This window comes from Rhinopithecus roxellana, chromosome 20 (genome assembly GCF_007565055.1).
Source record: "Rhinopithecus roxellana isolate Shanxi Qingling chromosome 20, ASM756505v1, whole genome shotgun sequence".
NCBI classification, from domain to species: domain Eukaryota; kingdom Metazoa; phylum Chordata; class Mammalia; order Primates; family Cercopithecidae; genus Rhinopithecus; species Rhinopithecus roxellana.
This window is the reverse complement of record NC_044568.1, coordinates 56,405,292-56,418,656: the sequence shown is the minus strand read 5'-3', so window position 1 is coordinate 56,418,656 and position 13,365 is coordinate 56,405,292. Positions and strand designations below refer to the sequence as shown.

General features: G+C 51.4%; 1 protein-coding gene across 3 annotated transcripts in view; it reads left to right on the top strand.

The window, feature by feature from the left end:
- The window catches only part of CMIP (c-Maf inducing protein), a 271,489-nt gene that overhangs the window by 191,588 nt on the left and 66,536 nt on the right, over nucleotides 1-13,365 (top strand). The window contains exon 1 of one of the 3 annotated variants that reach the window (XM_030924359.1): nucleotides 1,794-1,893. The exons of the other annotated variants lie outside the window; for them this stretch is intronic. The gene's annotated coding sequence lies outside the window, so the exon portion shown is untranslated. Of the gene's footprint in view, nucleotides 1-1,793; nucleotides 1,894-13,365 lie in introns of those variants that run through there. 3 annotated transcript variants of the gene reach the window in all.

Below are 13,365 nucleotides of genomic sequence, written 5' to 3'. Positions count from 1 at the left end.
AGCGTCTTGATGAGCAAGATCTTTTGTTCCACGGGCATCTGCAATGGGTCTCTTTCACCACCAGTGGTGGGCAGTGGAGGCGTCTGAGCTGGGATGCTAATCTGCACTTGTGGGACACGGTGTCCACCCTGGAAGAGGGAGGTGGCCTGCCGTTCTTTTGTCGGCCTCCAGGGCTCCCACCTGCTGGCCTGTTGGCTCAGAGACGAGGCCAAACAGAGATTCTAAAAAGAGCAGTGCTTGTCCCCACAGAGGAATTAGGCCTTTGCTCCACCGAGGGATGATCAGAAAATACCCAGCGGGACAGCCAGCTAAGTCTGGAAGGGAAGGTGTTTGGGAGAGAGGCTAATTGACCGCGAGATGATGCCAGAACAACTAGGGCCCTGGGGGCTGTTGCCCACATTCTGCTCCCCGGAACACCCTGCTGCACTCTCAGAACCAACAGACTATTTTGCAGAAACCCTTGAGAGGGACAGAGACCTCCTTTCGGAGAAACTGAGGTCACTCCTAATGGAGCCTGCTGGCACGTGGCGGCAGAAGGCCAGGGTGGTTTGTTTCCAGCGGGAGCTGGCACATGCTTGGACCATTCCATTTGGAAGACTGGGCTGAACCTGACCTCTGTCCAGGAGTACAGGGACCTTAGAAAGCACACCCCAGAGATCAGGGGCCAGCCTGACACCAGCTGGGGGCAGAAACAGACTCAGGCAGACCATTCATCATGTCTGTTGACTTTTGAGACTTTAAGTCTGCAACCAGTCTTCCATCCAAGAGGGTCCTTATCATCCTAGGCATCCTGGCCACTGCAGACCTGGGGATTTTGAACCAGTAGCTCAGTGGTTTTCAGAGTGAAGTCCCAAGACCGGCAGTATCTGCATCACCTGGGAACTCTCTAGAAATGTCAGTCTTCAGTTTCACAAACTCTGAGGTGGCAGGATGAGAGCAGCAAATTATTTTAACATATCCTCCGGGGGACTGTGAGGCACTCCAGCGTTTGAGAACCACTGCAGTAGTGTGAAGAAAGGGGAAAGAACAATAAACCTCTATTGAGTGCCTACTGTTTTCTGTCTGCTTTATCTTCATTATTTTCTTTAGGCTGCACAGTGTCCCTGGGTTTTATATCTCCGTTGTATGGACATGAGTCTAACTCTCAGATTAACTTTCTCGTGCATCCAAGCCGGAATTCAGACCCAGAGTCTGAAGCCTCCTTCTGTAACCATTTCACCTTCTTACTGGGTTTCTCACAGCCTGAGATCAAGCATGGTTGACTAAACGTGTCCATAGCTTTTGGGTTACTCTGCCAGAATCCCCTCCGTTTGTGCAGGTCACTTAGAATTCACTGTTGTGAACACCATCGAACTCACACTCCTAGGACGTTGGGCTTCTCTGGGTGAGCAGAGTCCTCTGCACAAGTGTCTGAGGAGCCGCCTCCCCAGGGAAGGCAGAAGTGCGCCCTCTCCTATATTCAATCATGACAGCATTACCTGGCTTGAAACTCACATTAGAGACTTACTGAACATTAATTTATTAAAGAACAGGATCCTTCTCCAGGATTCTCATAAATTAAGGCCCTTTGTAGTAGGCGCCGGTGACTCCCACCCAGAGGAGGCAGCCGGGAAGGATGGAGGCTTCCAAACAAAGCCATGAACAGATCAGTTGTCCTTTGAAGTGCTGCAAGCACTAGATAAAGTTCTTAGTAAAATAAACAACAGAGGCCCCTGTGGAGATGCTACTGTCTTGAGGCCTGGCAAGGGAAATCCTTATTTGGGATAAAGAGAGTTCCCTTTATCAGGCCCAAAGGAAACAGAGCCTGTGGTGTCCCTCACTGTATTTCAGAAGGGCTAGGAAACTCGCCTGGGGCTGCCCGCCTCCCACACCACAGAGGAAGAGCAGGCTCTGGTACGGTAGTTGCAATTTTTATTTATTTGGTGGGTTGCAATTAATCAGGGTTGTTTTCTGCAATGCCCTGAAAATGCCACCTTATATTAATGATTAATAAGAGATATTCCCCACCCCCACCCTCTAGTCTTTAATGTTGGGTGCAAATTCCTCTTTCACTCTGGGTGGCCTTGGTCAAGAGGGGAGGGCCAGTTACTAAGGTTCAGGAGGCCAAGCTGGTGGCTCTGTCAGAAAGACCCTGAGAAGGATCGGCACACAGAGCAGAGTCGGGGGAAGGATTTGGTTGGCTTCATTTTACTTTTTTGAAGGTATATCCTACCTCTGCTTAGTGACCCTTGAAGTGGGGAAAAGCACACAGACTGGGAAAATCGATACAAATTGATCTGGAGTAACACCCACCAGGTGTTAGGAGGGAAAAGCCAGATGCAGACATAAGTATTGTGCAATGCCAGTTGTGTAAAATGAAATGAGGACCCCACAAAACCTGTCTGTATTGGGTTGGTGCAAAAGTAATTGCAGTTTTTGCCGTTGAAAGTCTGTTGCCAGACAAATATACAATACATATTTGTATTTGATTAAACGTGACCATGGAGAAAGAGATGAAATGATAGACGTCAAGGGTCTGCAAATGGTCTGGCCCAGCGCCTGTTTTTATAAATAAGGGGTTTTCGGGGTGGCAGGGACAGCTCTGCCCATTTGGGGGAGGGGGACACAGCTCTGCCCATTCCTGCTGTGGCATTACACTGGCGGCAACAGAGATGGCATGACCCGCACAGCCTAGACTATTATTATCTGGCTCTTAGGAAAATGGTTTCTGGACCCCGATATATAACATGGTCTCAAATTTTCGAAGCTCACGTGGTGAGCATGAAGTTAGCGTGGATTCAGGGGGTGGCGGAAGGGAGGGCAGAGGTGAGGTTAAAAATAAGAAAGCCAGTATGTATGATGCAGCTGAAACTTACGTGCAGTTTTACATTGGGCTGGGTGTGTGTGTGTGTGAGTGAGTGTGTGTGTTTAACTGGGTTGTGGGTGTGTGTGCGTGCACACGCGTGCACCATGATACACGTGTGCGGGCCATGAGCTCTCCATGCTTTAATTCTTGTCCTCTGTATTATTCTGAATTTTTCAAAGAACATGCATTTCAAAAATCGGATTATCCATCTACTAGACCACTGAAAAGTCAAAAGTAGTAAGATCTCAGATGCCTTCCAGTTCTCTTTAAGAATATCGGATTCTGGGCCGGGCGCGGTGGCTCAAGCCTGTAATCCCAGCACTTTGGGAGGCCGAGACGGGCGGATCACGAGGTCAGGAGATCGAGACCATCCTGGCTAACACGGTGAAACCCCGTCTCTACTAAAAAATACAAAAAACTAGCAGGGTGATTTGGCGGGCGCCTGTAGTCCCAGCTACTCGGGAGGCTGAGGCAGGAGAATGGCCTAAACCCAGGAGGCGGAGCTTGCAGTGAGCTGAGATCCAGCCACTGCACTCCAGCCTGGGCGCGAGACTCTGTCTCAGAAAAAAAAAAAAAAGAATATCGGATTCTGGCCAGGCGTGGTGGCTCATGCCTGTAATCCCAGCACTTTGGGAGGCTGAGGCAGGTGGCTCGCCTGAGGTCAGGAGTTCAAGACCAGCCTGGTCAATGTGGTGAAGCCCCATCTCTACTAATAATACAAATTAGCTGGGTGTAGTGGCAGGCGCCTATAATCCCAGCTACTAGGGAGGCTGAGGCATGAGAATCGCTTGAACCCCGGGGCGGAGGTTGCAGTGAGCCGAGATTGTGCCACTGCATTCCAGCCTGGGTGACAGAATGAAACTTTGTCTCAAAAAAAAAAAAAAAAGAATATGGGATTCAGACCAATTTAAGAAATCTGGGGAAGGATACAATACCACTGCCATGATCCCAATTTCTGAAATCTTTGAAGAGTTTTTTCCTTTATTTCTCTTCGATTGAATGTACAGCACATGAGTGGCTTCCTGCGATAATATGAAGCATTGCAGATAAAGCTGAGCCTTACCCGTTGGTCCTCCCCCAAGCCACTTCGTTCTCCACAGAAGACAGCTGTCACCAGCCGGACTTGGTCCCCACCCTCCATCCCCCTGAAGCCCCATGAATTAGATCATATATATGTGCACGTCAGCATAGATTTATACATGTATTTACTTCTGTACTTAACAGCGTGTCGTGCCGATGGAATCCATGGCAGATCTTGTAACCCTTCGTCCTTCTTTTTAACTGCTCTGTGTGTGTTGTTGCACTGTGGGGACCACGGTGTAAACACTTCTCTTTTGATGGACATTTAGGGGGTTTCTGGTCACCTTTTTTTTTTTTTTTTTTTTTTTTTTGTGAGACGGAGTTTCACTCTTGTCGCCCAGGCTGGAGTGCAATGGCACAATCTTGGCCCACTGCAACCTCTGCCTCCTGGGTTCAAGCAATTCTCCTGCCTCAGCCTCCCAAGTAGCTGCGATTACAGGTGCGTGCCACCATGCCCAGCTAATTTTTTTTGCATTTTTAGTAGAGATGGGGTTTCATCATGTTGGCCAGGCTGGTCTCAAACTGCTGACCTCAGGTGATCTGCTTGCCTCAGCCACCCAAAGTGGTGTGGTTACAGTTGTGAGCCACTGCACCCAGCTAGTCACCTTTATTTTTTTAAAGACATTAACTGTCTTTAGTCAGTGTCCTACTGAACTCAATAGGTGTCGTTTATCAAGCCTGAAATGTGACATTTAATTCTTCCAACAGCTCCAGGACGCAAATGCTCCTATTATCCCCATTTTGCAGATGAGGAAACTAAGGTTCAGAGAGGTGATGTAGTTTGCCTAAGGCCACACAGCTCATAAGGAGCAGAAAAGAAATTCAAGTGTAGATCTGCCTGACTCTCCGTTTGTGATGATACACACGTCTGCGAGCAAAAACACGGCTTGCTTAAGCCTCTGAGCTCCCAGGAGTGTGCAGGCTGGCGGGGGAGGCAGCTGGCCCATAGGTCGTAGAGTGAGCAGAGACTGGTGAGGGAGTAAGTGCTGGCATGCTGAGCATGGGGCTGGGACCTGCCAATGTCCTTGCAGAGCTGCGATCAGAGCGGGAGACTGTGCAGCCCCTCCCCGGGGCACTGGTGATGGCATTTGGTAGCAGCTGGGGCTGGGCCACTGTGGAGGCAAAGGCCAGAGCGGACAAGGAAGCCTGGAATTTCCCTGCCATGGTGTTTCCGGTGGGGTCAGTGTCCCAGGGCTCTCGTGAAACAGTACACACTTCTCTCTCCAGTTCTGCAGGGCCATGCACCCTCGGGGGTTCCTTCCAAGTCTTACCTCTTGTAGGTTTGGGTGGCTCCAGGGATTCCTTGGTGTCTAGGCCTGTTCAGGCTGCTATAACAAAATACCCTCTAAACTGGGTGGCTTATAAGCAACAGAAATTCATTTCTCAGGGATCTGGAAGACAGGAAGTCCACCGTCAAGGTAGATTGGTGAAGGCTCGCTTCCGGCGTCACAGAGGGTGCCTTCTCGCCGTGTCTCACATGGGAAGGGGCGAGGGAGCTCCCTCGGGCCTGATCCCATTCGTGAGGGCTGCACCCTCATGACCTAATCACCTCCCTGAGGCCCCATGTCCTAACACGCCCACACTGGGGATTAGGTTTCAACAGTGAATTTTTTGAAGATACAAACATTCAGACCCTAGCACTTGACTTGGCTTGTGGCCGCCTCACTGCAGTGTCTGCCTGTGTGGTCACATGGCCTGTGCCTCCTCTGTCTGTCCTTTGTATCCTTTCTGGGGACACTTGTCACTGGATTCAGGACCCACCAGATAATCCAACGTGATCTCCCCATCTCAAGATCCCAAACTTGGGACGTTGCATTCACAGATGGCAGGGGTTTGTTGTGGACATAACTTCTCTGGGGCCACGTGTCACCTCATGACCCAGGCAAGTTTCCCTCTCTTAGGAAACGTGCCTCCGGGCACAGCCCTCCCCCCAGAGCGTCTTGACACATGCACAGGCAGGAGAAAATCCCATAGCTCTCAGCCCACCCCCGCCTGCACGGGACTCTCCGAGGGGACGGTGCCTGGGATTTGATTAAGGAACCCTGAAAAACTGGCCTGTCCTCATCACAGCCAGAGCATAACATGCCCGAGGTGACTCTCCTTATTGTCCCTTCTGTCACCTCTCATCCCTCCCCTTGTCCTCCTCTCCCCCATCTCCCTCCTCCTTAGAGAAGACACCCGCAGCTTCTGCCTGCACCAGAGAATGTTTTCCCCTCTCCCTCTTTCTACAGCCTGTTCAGAATCTTAACTTTAAAACCGCTGAACTGGGTGTTCCTGCCCCAGTTCAGCCTCCTATGGGAATGAGGGAGGTGCCTCCTGTCCACACAGCCTCGGGTCAGCCTCAGAGCAGGGAACCCAGGAGGACGGGAGGGGCGGTCTGGCTGTGTTGAGTTTTAGAATTCTGAAAGAGGGGCGTCTGTTCTAGTCCATGAGGAAATGCACTTCGCCAGGCCCACCCCGCACCTGGCCCACCCTTGCAGACTGTTTTTCCACTGCACTCAGGTGTCCTGGAGAAACAGCCCCCGCTGGGGTTAGGGCCACGTGAAGACCAGAGAGCCTTTCTAGAATGCCAAGGGCGAGTCCAGGATTGTTCCTGTGTGTGCGGCTCAGTCCCTTCAAGGACCAGAGCTCAGGACCAGGGGGTGACCCTGAGCCAGAGTCCTGGTTCCTACAGGGCCGGCTGTGACCTGGAGTGGGTTACCTTTTCCTCTGTGTGTTGTGGTCCTCGAGTCTGTAGCATGGAGGTCCCACCTGTTGACCCCTAGCTGTGCCACATTCAGATCACCTGGAGATCTTAAATATTCTCTTGTTTGGTGCGGTGAAATATGCATGAGGCATCATTTGAACTATGATTAGGTGGCAGTTCAGTGGTTCATTCACATTGCTGTGCTGCCATCACCACCATCCGACTCCAGAACTTTCTCCTCTTCCCAGATGGAAACTCTGTCCCCATTACCCCCTCCCCCAGCCCCTGGCATCCACCATTCTGCTTTGTCTCGTAAAAATTTGTCTACTCTAGGGACCCCATATGCATGGAATCACACAAGATTTGGCCTTTGGTGGCTGCCTTATCTCAGCCTCATGTCCCAGGGTTCATTCAGAGCATGGCATGCGTCAGGATTTCCTTCTTTTTTAAGGCAGAATAATGCTGCAGTGAATGGGTAGACCACACCTTATGTCTCTCTTTATCCATTGGTGGACCTGGGTTGCCTCTGCCTTTTGGCTGTTATGAATGACACTGCTATGAACATGGGTGTGCGAATGTACTTTTAAATATACCGGCGCTCAAAAAAGTCCTGATGCGTAGGTTCCGCCCACACCCAACACCAGTCTGATGGGATTGGCCTGGGGTTGGACTCCGTTCTTGGAATTCTAAGCCCCTCGGGTGGTTTTAATGTGTAGCCAGGGTCAAGAACCCTCCCTGACAGAGTCATCTGGGGCACACATCAGCACAGGGCCCAGTACATAGGAAGCCCTGGGCTGTTGGCTGGCCTGATGGTGGCTGCTGGTGTCAGCTGATGTGCGACTTTGTGTGAGAGGACAGCTCGGGGCCGGAATCCTCCGCGACAGCTCCTCTTTGCCAGGGACCCTGTGCGAGCCCCGTGCTGACGTCCCTGCCTGAATTCTCCTGGAAGTTCCTCCCGTAGCCTCCTGGGTCCCCAGGTGGCTCCCTCTGACCTCACTGATGATGCAGGTGCCCAGATGTGCTGTTTCTGACACAGGGCAGGGCCAGGGCTTATGCAATCGGGTAATGGGCTGGGGGCAGGCCTTAGGGTAAAAGTCAGCATTTCCGTCCCCTGATGCAGCAAGAACAGGAGAGGACATCAGGCCCCCGCAATGCCCCAGGGAAAGAAAACCCAACCAGTTCCAAACACAGCTCACACCTTCCCAACCGTAGTTGCAGAGGACCCTGCTGCCCTCTGTGAAATGAGGGGCTGGATGGCTCAACTCGAATCACTGCAGTAAGATGGCAGAGCGACTGGGACCAGGCATCCTGGGGTCAGTCCTTGCTTGCTCCTTATAGCTGTCTGGGCTTCCAGCAGCTGCTATGATAAATTTCCATAAATTGTGTTGCTTAAAGCCACAAAAATTTGTTCTCATACAATTCTGGGGCTAGATGTCCAAAATCAAGGTGTCAGCAGGGCCACATTGCTTCTGAGACTCTAGGGGAGGGTCTTTTCCTGGCCTCCCCCAGCTTCTGATGGTCTCCAGCAATCCTTGATGCGCCTTGGCATCCAGGCTCTGCCTCCATACATGGAGGTCTCTCTGGAGCGTGTGTGTGTCCACATGGCCTTTTTATAACGACGCCAGTCATTGGATTTAGGGCCAACTCTAATCCAGTGTGACCTCATCTTAACTTGATTATGTCTGCGAAGACCCCATTTCCAAAGAAAGTCATAGTCACAGATGCTGGGCTTAGGACTTGGGCATATGTTTTGGGCAGACACAGGCAACACCAGCTGTGTGACCTGGGCAAGGTATGAGTCCCTCCTCTCCTCTGCAGCACGTCCACCATGAAATGAGGCGTGTAGGTGAGAGCCTTGCTTCTTAGAGGGCTCAGAAACATCTGTCTCACCTGGAAGCTGCTTAAATGCAGATCCCCAGGCCTTGCCCAGCTCTACTGAGCTGGAATCTGCATGGTAACCAGACCCCCAGGCAATTCCTGTCCACATGAATGTTTGAGAGTTGCAGGGTAGGTGAAAGGATTTGGTGCAGGGCCTGGCCTAAAGCAGCACCTGACGCATGTTAGCCATCAATGCCAATTTTCATTCTCCCCACTGCCTGTTCTACCTGCAACAAACACCGAGAGCACCTTCCCTGGGTGGCTGCAGTCACCATCCAACATATCGAAGGAACAGGTGACACGTCATCCCTGCCCCTAAGGAGCTCCTAGCTCAGCGAGGAAAACAGCTACATACAATTTTTTTTTGATGTGCTCAAACACATCCACATGATGATTGGATTTTGCCCACAGCGCAGCTGGCCTGAAGAGCCAGGTAGGATGTGGTACTCAGCTGGGAGCCTGACACCAAGGCCAGCTCATCTCCTCAACAGCCAGGCACGTGGTTACCTAGGCAACCAGCCGATGCTGCAGAGACAGCGGCGCAGGATGCCCGCCTGAGTTCCCACTGTTTGTTTCCTTGGAAGCAGCATTGACCACCGGAGGCCACCACCGGTGGGCACTTGGGGCTGAGTGCCCAGGCGTTTTCCCCTCTTGCCAACAAATTGCCCATCTCCCCAGGAGTCAGCTTTTCAGGCAGGTGCCCACTGGGCACCCAGCTACACCAGCCTGCAACTGCTGCTGGGAAGCCGAGGAGGTGAGGCTCAACTCTCCAATTTAAAGGCAACAGAAGCATTGATCAAGGCGTAGAAAGTGCTCAGGTTTGCCTCTCAGAGTAGCATGATGGTCAGGTGCTCAGGATCCAGAGCTAGACCTGGATCCCAATTCTGCCTGGCTCTTAGTAAATGCATGACTTACCTCTCTCAGCCTCGATGTTCTCATCTGTAAAATGGGACTTACATTATACCACTCACCTCATTGAGTGGCTGGGATGATTTAAAATGTATTTATACAAAGTGTTTAGCACAGGACCTGGCCTGGAGTGCCCTCCAGAAGTGATGGCTTTTCTGCTGTCTTGTCACTCATCATTCATCACAACCCAGTATGCATGGTTGTTGTTCTTGGAAAATGTCAGCACTTGATGCGTAGTAGCCATTATGACTGTAATGAGTAGTTTCGTTAGAATGTTCTGTGCCCTGCCTCACCCTTCAGCCAGACTGGGAGTGTGCAGGGGCTGGTTTGTCTTATCTCTGTATCATTTCCCCCACTCCCCGCCCCTCCATAGAGACAGTGCCCTACTCAGAGTAGGCGTCCCTCCACCCACCTTGAAAACATGAGTCCTGAAAGGTAAGCATTGATTAATTCATCTGTGAATTAGTTGGACCAGCAAGTAACAGAGTTCAGTAATTGTGTGGGGTAAATCGAGGTCCCCTAAAAGACCGCCTTACACCGTGTGCTGTCCTGTGGCAAAACTTAAACTGATTCAGTGCAGCTGAGGCACAGGGGCAGGGCAAAAAGCAACAATATATGTGCATAGCAGCACTATTTGTGATAGCCTACGGTGGAGACAACCCAAGAGTTCATCAGTGGATTAACAAAGAAATTACAGTATATCCGCCGGGTACGGTGGCTCACCTGAGGTCAGGAGTTCGAGACCCCCAGCCTGGACAACATGGCGAAACCCCGTCTCTACTAAAAATGTAAAAATTAGCCAGGAGTGGTGGCGGGTGCCTGTAGTCCCAGCTACTCGGGAGGCTGAGGCAGGAGAATTGCTTGAACCTGGGAGGCAGAGTTTGCAGTGAGTTGGGATTGCACCACTGCACTCCAGCCTGGGTGACAGAGCGAGACTCCATCTCGAGAAACAAAGAAAGAAAAAGAGAGAGAGAGAGAGAAAGAGAGACAGAAAGACAGAGAGAGGAAGGAAGAGAAATAAATTGCAGCATCTCCATGCAGTGGACTGTTAGTCATGGAAAGGGGTGAAGCACTGACAGCTGCCACAGCTGGATGAACCTTGTTATGCTAAGTGAACAAAAGGCCACATCGTGTGTGATTGATATGCAGTGGAAGACACATTTTAACCCACAACGGTTTTGGCAGACATGGTTCCACCCACAACACCAGCTGTGTGACGTGCGCAAGGTGTGAACCCCTCCTCTCCTCTGTAACACATCCACCTTGTAGAGGAGAGGAAGTGAGGCATGTGGGTGAGAACCTTGCTGCTTAGAGGGCTCGGGGACATCTGTCTCACCTGGAAGCTGCTTAATGCAGATTCCCAGGCCTCATCGTGGTCCCGAAAGGACACACAGTGTATGATTCCACATATACGCAATGTTCAGAATAGGGGAATCCAGGGACAGCAAGCAGATTGGTGGTTGCCCAGGGGATGGGGGAGAGTATAATAGGAAGTAACAGCTTAACAAGGTTTCCTTGGAAGTGATGGAAAAGTTTTGGAAATAGTGGTGGTGGTTACACAACACTGTGCTAAATGCCACTGAACTATTCACTGTAAAAGGGTTAATGGTGGCCGGGTGCAATGGCTCACGCCTGTAATCCCAGCACTTTAGGAGGCCAAGGTGGCGGATCATCTGAGGTCAGGAGTTCGAGACCAGCTGGCCAACATGGTGTGAAATGCCATCTCTACTAAAAATACAAAAATTAGCTGGGTGTGGTGGCAGGCGCCTGTCGTCCCAGCTACTCCGGAGGCTGAGGCAGGAGAATCGCTTGAACCCAGGAGGCAGAGGTGGCAGTGAGCCGAGATCATGCCACTGCCTGGGTGACAGAGCGAGATTCCGTCTCAAAAAGTAAATAAATAAATAAAGTAAATGGTTAATTTTATGGTATGTGAATTTTTCCTCAATGAAGTAAATCTATATGTATGTGTGTATAGTGATGGCAGTCCCCTGGTCCCTCAGAGAGCCTGGTTTCTCAGGCCAGAGTGATGGGCTGTGACTGGTAAAGCCCCTGTGTGATTCCCAGAGGCACTGGGGTTGTCCCTACCAAGCCTGGGGCAAGGAAAGAATCCCAATCAGAGAGAAAAAAAATAGTGTTCAATCTAATCCCAGAAGCACCGTTGACCCTAAAGCTCTGACCTGTAACAAAAACAAACAAAACACACATTTACACTATTTCTTTAAGAATGAGATTTTGGGGGTGTCACTTTCTAGTGAAGTGGAGTATCTTCTCGTCGTTTTATACTCCACAATCAGATCACAGATGCCCTCCAGTCATCGTGGGCCTGGTGCCCATGTGTTTCACTGGAAATGTGCACAGATAATTGGGACAGTGCTGCCTCCTTCCCTGGGAAATTGTAGCCAAGGCGCCGAGGCTGATTTCGTGACGTGGGCTAGCAGGCATGGGGAATGAGGCCAGGGCGCCGTGTTTGACCCAGAGTGTCTCTGTGGGGGGTGCACCAGCAGGGAGCTGAGAGGTTGTGAGCTGGTTTTAGGTGATGATGAAGACTTGGCGGCCAGAAGGGCAGTTTGGGGGTAACACTGATGAGGCCTACGTTATATCTGAAGGTAGCGTGACAGTCTCTGATGCTCACAGGATTGAAGGGAAGCTATTCTGGAGGACTCGAGAAGGCCAAAAATTCTACCTCGCAAGTGTCCAGTCCTCCCGGAAGCCATGGCTTGCTGGAGATAGCAAATTATTTCCTACACACTTAGTGTCTGCAGCCATAGCGAGTCTTGAATCAGGGAAGCCAGAGAAGATAACCAGCCAGTCATTCTCCCTGGGTGTGCAAGGCACAATTGGGGACATTGCACCTTGGTAGACCTTTTGAGAAAATTCCAAGGTGGGGTCCCAGTGAGATGGGGGCTTGGAGAGGGGAGTCTCCCATGGGAGGAGGTAGGCAGGGGCCCTTTCCTCTGGCCGAATGCAGTGCCACACACATACTAGACCTCAGCAGTGATGGGAAGAAGCAAACACACATGCTCCGGGGCCCCCGGGGGTGTGGTGACAGGGACACCAAGGCTTTGGGATAGCACTGCCCGACAGAGCATTCTGCGACGATGAAAACGTTCTCTATCTGCGCCATTACAGTCACCACTAGACACAGCTGGCTACCGAGTCCAGTTATGAGTATTATCGAATAATGTTACGATGCGATCGAGGTGCTGGATTTGTGGTTGTATTTCATTTTAATGAAGTTCAGTGTGAGTAGTCACCTGGGGCTTGTAGCTTCTTGACTAGGCAGTTCAGCTCTAGGACCTGCACTGGAAAAAGTTTTCAAAACCGGGCTGGCTCCTCCCTGGCTCATGTTTCCCTGTGGGGTCCTCCTCCACTCTGCAGTTCCATGGGTGCGCCCATGCAGCGTCCTCCCTTCACGACAGGTGGTGGGGAGCATGCGTGCTTGTGTGTGTACGCGTGCGAGCCCCAGAGGCTGCGGCAAGCAGCAGAGCAGCAGAGCAGCAGCCCCTGCCTGGCGCGACGTGCTTCCAGTGCATTCTTAGTCACTCCTCTCCTGGCAAGGGGCACATTCCTGCTGACGACTTGTCTCCTGTGGAGGAGCAACAGGCTCTGCTTTCCCTGGCCTGAGAACCCTGGCATATATGCTTGCCTCTGCCAGGAGAACAGTTGCCACAGTGATGGCAAGTGTTGCCCAGGTAACGTCCCTTACTTGACAAGCAGAGAGGGTGAGGACAGCGCTGGAGTGGCTGACTCTGCCAGACGGGAAGCAGGAGGCTCTGCCTGCTGTCTCTGCTTGCTGCTGGCTGGTGGGGCTTGGGCTCGGATGTGGGGAGCCCTCCTGAGTTCTGCCTCCCCGGACTACTCCTTTACAGAACTTGGTAGGTGATAACAATCAGAGCTGCTGTTTAGCCAGGAACTGAGCTAAGTGTTTTATGTATTATCTCATGGAATAGTCACAGCAAGCCTTTGA